Consider the following 10,807-nt stretch of genomic DNA (forward strand, 5'->3'; position numbering starts at 1 on the left):
AGCAAGGAGGTAGGTGGATTCCTAAGAGCTTAATAACAAGGGTCTCAACTTATATGAGCAAGGAGGTAGGTGGATTCCTATCTTGACGCTTAAAGAGCCTATCTATCCAAATATTTTTCATTTGTTTTACCTAAACCACCCCGTCATCATAGCCCTTTTTACATAAACGGTCAAGCTATCAAATCTGTGAAATTGTCGCCAGTGAAATTTTTTCCATCTTGTTAATCCAAAACTATAGTGAGGTAACCATCTCTGAAGCTCGGTCATGGACTCAAAGATTTCCAAACTTCATTCCGTTGGAAGCTATTGGGTTATTTAACAAATGATTTAAGAAATTAAGAGCTATTAGGCTATTTGACAAATGACCCAAAGATTGAAAATGCTACTCTCCCAAGGGCATCGTAATTCTATCTCATAACCCATCCCATCCATCTTGTCATGGTAGACTGTATCATTCCTAAAAGGGTCATATGATTTCGTTTCATTTCTTGAATTGAAATTTTGTGATGCTTGCATTAAAGAATACTCCGTAGACTTGACCTTTCATATCTTACACAACATGCCTCAATCAAAGACACCCCATCACTTCACTATGGCATGATCCCAACTCACACTTTCTAATATTTTAACGTTTCCTTTGAGATTGAGAAACTATGAACTTTAAGCCCTCTAAAGTACCAGTACCCTAAAAAGAATAAGGTACGACAAAGGCAAGCTCATAAGCTCAGAATGCCTCCTCCACAACATGATGATCCATGATGACTACATCCCTCTTTCATGAGAAGCTTCTCCTAATCATCCGTCCTCCTTTACACAGATCACACCATTCAGGGGACCTTATGGGACATTTGGTAGGAGGATAGAAAGGAGGTAATATCACTTGACCTGGTCGTTTCGGATACCAAGTTAAATGGGATTAATTAATCTTGGGACTGTTTTATTCCATCGAAGGGGTGGGATTAAATTGGCTGCGTTATGGGCAATTTTTCCCCTCGCATTGAAGGCTAAAACAATCTCTTACCTCAATAATATATATAATTATAAGTGTATAGTATAAAATATGACTATATATATTTTCCTTCACGTCAAAGCTGTGTAGATTTGACACAAATGGGAAAAATGGTTACTTAGCAATTAATTTCTAGTTATACCTCTTTCAAGATTACTATATCAGACATGGGATAGTATAATTTTAAGGTTATACCTCTTTTAAACTTGGGACATAAAAAGAAAGATGACACTATTTAATCTCACCCTTAATGTAATATTGTCACTATTTAATTTGAATACCAAACAACCTATAAGGGACTTATTATTTGAGATTTAAGGAATGTAGATTGATTTCCATAGCTTATTTGATAAAGTTGATAATATTGCAAAGGATTGAGAGTGAATAGAGTAGCTTGAGAACAACTCTTTGGGAATTTTAGAGAGGATTGAAATGTATCAAGGTACTGAGGTCTTGCATGTTTTAGACACTATTGGGAGAGCATCATCTAGGAGATAAGGGAAATGAGGAAGGTTATTAATGAACTAGTGATAGAGATTTACGTATTGGGATTCCTCCACCTTTGCCTCTCCATTAGCATTTAGTTTTACGCCTTCTTTTGTGCACCCTTTATGAAATGATGATAAAAAGGGTATCAATAAGAATGGATGCATACGTTTTAGGTTTCTTTGGTGAATCCTTTTGTATATTTTGAACATATGTTAATCAGGATGGTACTTTTGATAATGCCTCAAGTTCATATCTAATTGAGAGTAAGTCTTCCAAATAGAAAACCCAATCTGATTGTGAATTGGGGATTACGATAGATTTAGGAAACCTTATTCCAATAGGGTTGTGAGTTGTAGCCTATAAATAGGCCATCCTTTAGTTAAGTAGATGGACCACATCAATAATTTGTGAGATGAGATAGCTGGATAATTATGGTTGTGTTTGAGTGTGTTCCTCCATTTAATAACTAGAGTCCTTGAAATATGAGTAACTAGTTATCTAGAGTTGGAATTTTTGTTGGGAGGGTTTTATAGTTTCTTCAAGCAAAACTATTAGCAGTAGATTATCCCCTTATTGTAGGGTCATGGGCGTAGGTCTGGTGCGGTCAAACCATGTTAAATTTCATATCTTGATCTTTCTTGATTTTCGTATGTGATTAGCGTGATCTGGTCCTAACAAAGAGAGATAAAGAAAATCAAGACATTCTTGGCAAAGATGGACTAATTTTGTTACCATTCACTATGGCAGCACTCATTGTGAACACAGTGAAAATTTAGCAAAATGTTGGAACATGTTTATGAGGCATATATGTTATTTATATGTATTTGTGCATCACTTCAAGAGGGAAAAAATCCCGTATTACTTTCTTATGGGCATATTTATTGGAGTGTTATATTATCAACAAAAAAAAAGAGAGAGAGATTGTTAGTCTTAACAAAACAATTTGTGATTTTAGTGATAACAAAATACCGAGTATTTGATGTTTTATTTGAGCTGATGAATAAGAATAAAAAGGTTAGAAGTAGATTTCAAGACTCAAGTGGATAAGGTTAAGAACATATGGAGCATTCAAGTAAGATTCAGACTATATATTTTGAATCAATTCGAGTTGGGCTCAATACATGTTTTCAAAGTAAAAACTAGCATTAGGGTTACTTTTAAGAAGAAATGCCAAATAATTATTCAAGTAAATTAATTTAAAATGACATTACTTCATCTACACCAAAAAGGCATAAATGCTAAATGAAGTATAACATGCCGAACCGATGAGGCTTAAGTTTGAAATCGCATGGTTGAGCTTACAAGAACAAATATTTTGAATGTAAAGGACTCGAGTAGATTAGAATAGTCTCAATCAATTGAAACTCGACAAAATGCTGAATTTCAAAAGAATAAGGCATTCAGTCCATTGAGGTCTTTGGCTCAAAATGGAAATAAGGTAGAATGTGTTATGAAATTCAAGATTACTTTTTCAGTATACTTAAAAGCTAATTGAATTGATGAAAAGCCAACTTAGTCGACTTAGTGTTCCTTCTCAGCTAATTGAGTAAGCCCAGAATTTTAATTTTCCTACCTATTTCTCTTGGATCTCAAACCATATCGCTTTTTAATATTTTCAAATGTTAGAAAAAGGTTGAACCTACAAGTCACAATGTCTTTTCAATCTATCAAAAGATTTTTAAACATTATCTTGCATTAAAGGTCAGTCTTGGATCTTGAAAAAAGAAAGAAAAAATACAATAAATAATCACCTATTCTTTTTCATGCGATCATATCCCAAAAAGGGGCACCTATGCCACCATATTTTTGAGCTTAATGAAGCTATATGGAGAAGTCTCAAGCGATCGATCACTTTGTGATGAATATTCAAAAGAAGAAATCGACATGTTTTGAGGTAGCTTTTGGTGAACAATCTTTAATAAGTTATGGAAATTTTCTCAGAAAAAGTCTAAGAGCTTTCTTGGTAAATGTTGAGAAAAGAAAATAAATGATTTTGGAAACGAACTTACAAACTCAATCCTTCAAAAAGCTTGCAAAGATATTGCTGGGAATTGATTCTAACATTTTATCTTTGATTCTAAAGAAAGAAGAGAAAATCCTTTCTTTGAGCTATTCATATTCGTCTTCTTGTAATCGTTGATCATTGATCATGTCGTGGGAGTTGTATTATGGCCTCTGGCTAGGGATGTTGTTGCAATAAGGGATGTGAAAGATTTTTGCCACCTGAAAGCTAAGACGTTAGACAGTTGATATTTCTTAGTGAAAGCTCAAATTGTGATTTGAGGAGAGATGATGCTATTTTTTTTTGCATACTCAAGCCTCTATAAAAGAGTTCGTCTCATTTTCCCTTTCTTTTTTAACATTCTTGAATTTTATTATTACTTGCTTTAATCTCACCATATCTATCTCAAAAACACAACTATATAACACACCCACACATAATAATTCAACAAATGGAGCTGTCCAAGGCATCACTGTGGAACTGTCCAGTCTTCCCATCATATCACATAACCATAACCACACATACTAATGCCATAAAATAAACATCATTCATGTTTCTCAGACATAACAACTTATCAATCCATGTTTTAAATTTTCTTGAACACTTCATCATGTCACATATATATATCAAATAAAAATTTAAAACATATATTATCATGTTAAAAATGTTCCACAATTATGCACAAAAATAATTTCTTAAAATATGCATATCACATAATAACTACTCCCTGGTCCTTGTGCAATGATAATATAATTCCCAAAAATATACTCCAATGAAAATCTTGACCTGGCAATCATAATAGTTCTTTGTCATTTAAAATTACAAATTTCTTAAAATTCGAACTCAAAATGGCCTATGCATCTTTGTTTCATTTTTCAAAACTTAGGGTCATGTTTGTAATTTGTGAAAGTTCAAGAATCTTTTAGTTAATTTTTGAAAATTTAAGGGCTTTCTATTATTTACAAGACTTTAGGGATCTTTTTTTTTTTTAGAAACTCTTAAGGTATGAGGTGTTCATAAGAAAACAAATTTTATTTTTTGTTTTAAGTGGGGAAAAATTAGGTTTAGGGTTTGGGGAAGAGTTGGGTTTAAGTGGGGAAGAATTGGGTCATGTTAACTTTAATAAACCACATTTGGACTTTCAAATTAGGGCGCATCCCTTTCTCTAGTTCAATGAAAGAGAGGCTTAAAGCCCTTGTCACCAATGGTGATTGGGGAGCTTGTGTCTTTCTTTACCTAGGTGATCATGGAAGGCAAATAATTGTTGGAGAATGAAAAACGAGGTTTGTAGTGATCGATAATATTTTCTTAAAGTGGTGACAAATAAAAAAAAAAAAAAAGTCAATAACAAGTAGAAAAGGAAATTGTCACCTATGTTTCGTTGTTAGGGACGAAACTGAGTATGCTTCTCTTCGTATTTCCAATTGCGTTCTTCCTTCTCTTCACTTAAGAGCCACCATAAGCTTTCTTGACTCTTCTCTCTCAGATTTCTCAATTCCTCATGATGTTTGTTTGTATGCTTTTGGGTGTTTGATGATTTGAGCTTTGCCTTGACTAATATGTATAGATATTAGGTAGGTCTTTTATAATAGGCATCGTCAGAACTTCTTTAGAATTCCTTTTTTCTTTTATTAGGTAAACGACAACCTCATTGGAATTCGTCCCTTATCATTATTATATCGCCCATATATCAAATTACATTTCAATCCCTTCAAATTTAATCTTTTTTGGTTTATCTTCTCCATCAATCTAAATGTCAAATTCCTGTCCTTATTTATCCATATTTATATTTCCCACAAACATTTCCATTAGATATCTTGATTTTCGAGTGAGAACTTTTCCCATTTCTTATTATCAGGGTCATCTTTATCTGTTGGTTAGTTTCTTCACACATTTTGATTTTGATTCCAATTTTTTTAGTTAGTTCTCGTGTCACAAACTTTTGTTTTGTGGAATTAAATTATTGTTTACTAGTGACAACAAAGATAGAGATAATCAACAACTGGGATAGGAATTAAATTATATTATCCTTATCTGATGGTTACTCAATTAATGTTTAATTCAAACATTCTAGTTTTTAGTTCCCATTTTTGTTTCCAATACTTTTAGTTAGTTCTCGTGTTACAACTCTCATAGATTGAATGTGACTTTTTCGCATTTTACACCTGTAAAATTCAATAAACATTTCTTTCCTAAGCATTCAACGACCTCATCTAATTAATATCCAACATATATATACAACCAAGATCTACTGACTAACATTGCAAGAAATTTCATACTAAGACAAGAAAACCCATATACATTCCCCCAAATATAATTAAACAAACCACCATAGCCTAGCCTCAGGCTAGAAAATTACAACCCAAAAAAACATATAATTACAAACCAAGGTGTTTGTCAATTTAAAACTATATCTCCAATCTTTACTCAAATCGACAACACCTACTCCTTGATCTCACACGATCTCTCTCGACCTATTCTTTTGCTTTTCATGGAACTTGTAATACATAACTGTACTGATCAAGAGAGGATTAGTAGGTTTACCACATCATCGGTAAAAAATGTGGCTAATTGTAGGAATAGGTAGGAGCATCCACCCCCCGCCCCCAGGGGGATTAAAACAAATCTATTATATTTATTTAGGTTAATTATGAATTCTTCTCGTGAAAATTGCACAAACTAACCAGGGGGCGTGGGGTATTAAAACAAATCTATTATATTCATTTAGCTTAATTATGAATTCCTCTCGTGAAAATTACACAAACTAACCACTTTACAAATAGTAAATTCGTTTTTAACCTCTTTATGCAAAAAAACATTTTTAGCCTATCCAAACAAATTATTTGCATCCTATAGCCACTTTCCTAATTCTGACCCCATCACCTAATATTTAAATCCAACACTTTATATAAATATTCAAAATGAAAATAAAAACACAAAAGACAAAAATAATTCTAGCCGTTTGAAACCCTAAACACAAAATCAAAATCATCAAAACACGAGAAGTAACCATAGAATATAACAATTTATAGTGGTTCAGCCAACAAGTCTATTCCACTACCTTAATTTTGTTGGTCCCTCAAGGAATGACCACTCAAGATAAGGGTGAATTGAGTGATTAAATTTTTTATCGAATTTTTAGAAAAAAAAAACTCTTGAAATAATACTTTATAAAAAAATATGGTTGTATGAATATGTATAAGTGAAATTGTTTGAGATTTTTGATGAATTTATTCCACAAGATATAGCAAAGAAAGTAAAGATGAGACAAGAGAAGTTTATAGTGGTAATTCGGTGTTTCACACACACCTAATCCACTCTCTCAAGGTCTAACAACCCTTGAGTTCCACTAAATCAAAACACACCAAGTTTTTTCACCCTAGTTCATGTAATGACCCGTTAATAGGTCTAAGAGTTTATTAATATTTTTATTTATGAGAATTGAAAATTTTGCCCTATTAAAGTAAATGGGGAAAATATTTTTATATGGCAAAATATATGTAAGTGAATTATGTGTTTAATTTGATGGATTGGGTTTGACCCTAATTGCAAAATTGTGTTTTAAATTAAATGAAAGTGGTGGGTTTAGAGAAATCCCATGGGCCTAAAATGAATTGGGCTTTTAAAATTGGGTTGCCAAGTGTAGCTTTGTTGTGATTTATGTGGAGTGAAGCTGTATAGCCTATTGGGGCCTATGATGAAAATGGGCCATTCTTTTTAATTGGGCCATTGAAATGGGCTTTGGGCCCATGTGTATGAAATGATATGTATTAATGAGTAACGAAATAAATGGAAAAAAATGAAAAAAAATGGCAAAAGTAAAAAATGGGCATGCTTTATAAATAAAGGTGATGGCAAAAAGGGAATTTGCATAATTGATTGATAAAGAAAAGAGAAAAGAAATGAAAATGTAGCAAAATGTCCAAATGGGCCTTTGATATTTTGTGTAGTGTGTGTTGTGTAGAGGGGCAAAATGGGAAGATAAAGTGGGGGTAGATGGAGTTGGCGTTAAAGTCACTCCTCTCCCATTCCTCTTCCATTATTTTTCTTCTTCTTCTCTCTTTCCTTGGTTCTCTTGGTAGATTCTTCATCATCTTCATCTTCTTCTCTTTTTCTTCCATTAAGTGTGGTAGAATCAAGCTCAAGGTAGGGAGATTTAAAGCTCTTGGAGTGTTTTTCTTCCCTTGGTATTTCATCAAAAAGGCAAGCATCCATCTTTTCTCCTTCTATCTTTTAATGCAAGACTATGTCCTCATGTGTAACCCAATTGTATTTTCGTATCTCTAAATGGTGTTTAAAAAAGTTTGGGTTAAATGACTTATTTTTCATATTTTCCTAAAGTTTGTGGGTCTCCTTCAATGGGTTCATTGAGTCTTGTTCTTGGTCTACGTGGGGCTTGTTTTCCCCATCTTTATTTCATGGAATGGCAACTTGGGGGTAGGGAATTAGCCATGGGTGGTTTTTGGGTGTTTTGTGTTCATTTTGTGCATTTCGAGTTGCGTCGAGTTGACTTGTTTATAGGTTAAGTCGACTTAGTTGAAGTCGGTTTCTTTTTGTCATTTTCCCCATTTTCGACCAAGTCAACTTGTTTAGGAGGTCAATTCAACTTGGCCCAAGTTGACTCGGATCAAGTCGACTCGAATTTCTCTCAAGTCGACTCGGCAGCAACTTGACTGCACTGCGCATGCTTCGCTATTTTGGACATAACTTTTGATGTAGAAGTTGAAATTGCGATCCGTTTAAAGCGTCATAAACTAGATTTCGAGGGATTTGATTTGATATATAATATAATATATTTTGGTTATGATTTGAGTTGATTAAAGATTTTCTTAATCCAAATCAAGTAAGATTGTTAAAGTAAATTGTTTTTAAATGCTTCCTTTGATATCCCTCAATACTCCAAAATGATAAGATGTGGTTGAAGACATCTATATGTATATACATGGGATTCATGTGATAATAGCATAAATGAGTTGCATGAGGAAGGATGATAATCATTTGGAAAGTTAATAAGAAATGTTCTTGGTTGGCATATACATGGTAACTCATGTGTGATGCATGACTATTATTATATGAATAATTACCCTTAATTGATGTGGTGAAACCTAATCAATGTGAATTGTGTGGAAGAGCCAAGAGCTTTAATAGGAAAAAATTGAGGATATGTGGACGTCACTTGTCATAGCATTGTTGTGGTTGTGTTGCATGGCATTGTGTGCTATTTTATCTTGCATTATGATGATGGGTCATGGGTTGCATCCATTAGGGGGTCATGCTTTGTATGCGATGGGCGCATGAGCATTGGCATGACACGGTTGGCCAGTGAGTGCTGACTTGTGTATGTTAGACTAGCATATGCATTAGAGCATTCGTGTGTGTGGATTCTTACATAAGCGTAGCATGGCCTGGTGCTTGGCTTATAGGGCCTTGCCATCACGTGGCATGGGGGGTACTAGGTCGGGAATCGTGTACTAGCCAAGGGCTGGGGGTACTGGACCAAGAACCGTGTACTAGCTAAGGGTTGGGGGTACTGGACTAGGAATCGTGTACTAGCGAGAGGCTGGGAGTACTAGACCGAGGCCACTAGACCAACGATGGTGATGGCTGTGATACAAGAGCCTTGGGCTCATGTTATTATTTTGGTAGCCTGCTATGGGCTACTGGTAGGTTTGTATTCAAGGTCTTGGGAGCCAGTGTATGCATTTTATGTGGACCCCAAGGACCATATGTGTGCATCTATGCATTTATGTTATGGCTGGAGATTTATGTAACCACATGGCATGGAATTGTGTCATTTATGTATATGAGACTGGCGTGTGTTTCCATATGTGGCATGATATGAATGATGTTCAGGGAAGTCTAGTCTTATCCAGTTTTCGTTGTTTTTATACATTGGTCGAGCCTTATGGCTCACTTTGAAAAATATGTTTTGATGAAATGTAATGAATTATAATTTCTTAGGAAATGATATTGTTAAGTATAGAAGGCATGAACTCAATTGAGGTTTAGTGGTCGGGTAGTGAGTTTCCCTTGGCTCTTTGTTATTCATGCCTTTGTATATTGATCTTATCGTTATTTTCCTTTGCTATATGCTTTCTGAGCCTTATGGCTCACCCTTGTTTCTTTTGTCATTTTAGGAAAGTGAAAGATAATTATTTAGTGAGAGTTCTGGATAGATGTGTACAGAGATGTCCCAACCTCAAGATCTATGGGTGTAGTTGAAAGGGCACGAGTAGAAAGCTTCATTTTGTATTTTAAGTCTTAGTGCCCTCTTTATTTTGCAAGTGTATGGGTGGTAAGCCCGAGATGATGATGTAAGGAATGATGTAATAAATTTTTATGGCTCCAGAATTTTTGGCAAATTTTTGAATAATATTTGTTTTTGTATCCATTTTGAATGGACCTTCTCTCGGATTTCCTATGCTAACGGGTAATCTGGGAGCGGGCCTTGACAGTTCACCTTGAAAACTAGATAACACCTAGATTTATGATGGTTTTAGGCACCCAACCAATCCACACAAATGAATTTAATTAATGAATAAAAAAAATTTCCACACTTGGACACAAATAAAACAACACTTGATGAACAATAATACAAAGCAATAAAATATAAATTAACAATGAACCTCAGTTTAATGGAGAGAATCATATTTGATTTTGAAAAGACTTTTTCTTCATTTGTCTTGTGACTCTTGATGGATTGACAATGTAGCTTTGAGAGTCTTGAATTGTTTAGAGAGTCTTTGAGAGCTAGATTTCTCTTCTGATATTCAGGAGAGCAAAATTTGTTTTCATCTCTTACTTTTCATATTTATAGGCAACTTTGAAAAACCTGCATAACGTTCAAAATCTAACCATTGGACAAGGATAGTCGATTATCCTAAAGCCATGGTTGACTGTCCTTGATTTGCTAGAAAATGATTTTTATGAAAAATAACACTTTTGATAACAAGTATAATATGAGAAATATTTTATAATTTGAGCAAAAATAATTAAGGGTTACAATTAATACATATTTTTAAAATATTATTTTTGTTAATCATCAAAACTTTGATTAGAGATCAAATGGAGCAAGTTGGCTCAACAAGCTCCTCACTAAGGATTTAAAACATCCACCAAAGAATTAGTTTTTAAGGGATCAACTACAATCCATATATAGTTTTTACAGACTCAAATGAAACCTCCACTTTTTACGACCTAAGTAGGAACCCCAATTTTTACAAGAGCAGCTAAAACTTCCGCTTTTAACGGGTTAAACAATAACCTTAACTTTTCATGGGCTGAGTAGAAACCCTGATTTTTTCAAA

The sequence above is a fragment of the Diospyros lotus genome, chromosome 14 (genome assembly GCF_014633365.1).
Source record: "Diospyros lotus cultivar Yz01 chromosome 14, ASM1463336v1, whole genome shotgun sequence".
Taxonomy (NCBI): Eukaryota; Viridiplantae; Streptophyta; class Magnoliopsida; order Ericales; family Ebenaceae; genus Diospyros; species Diospyros lotus.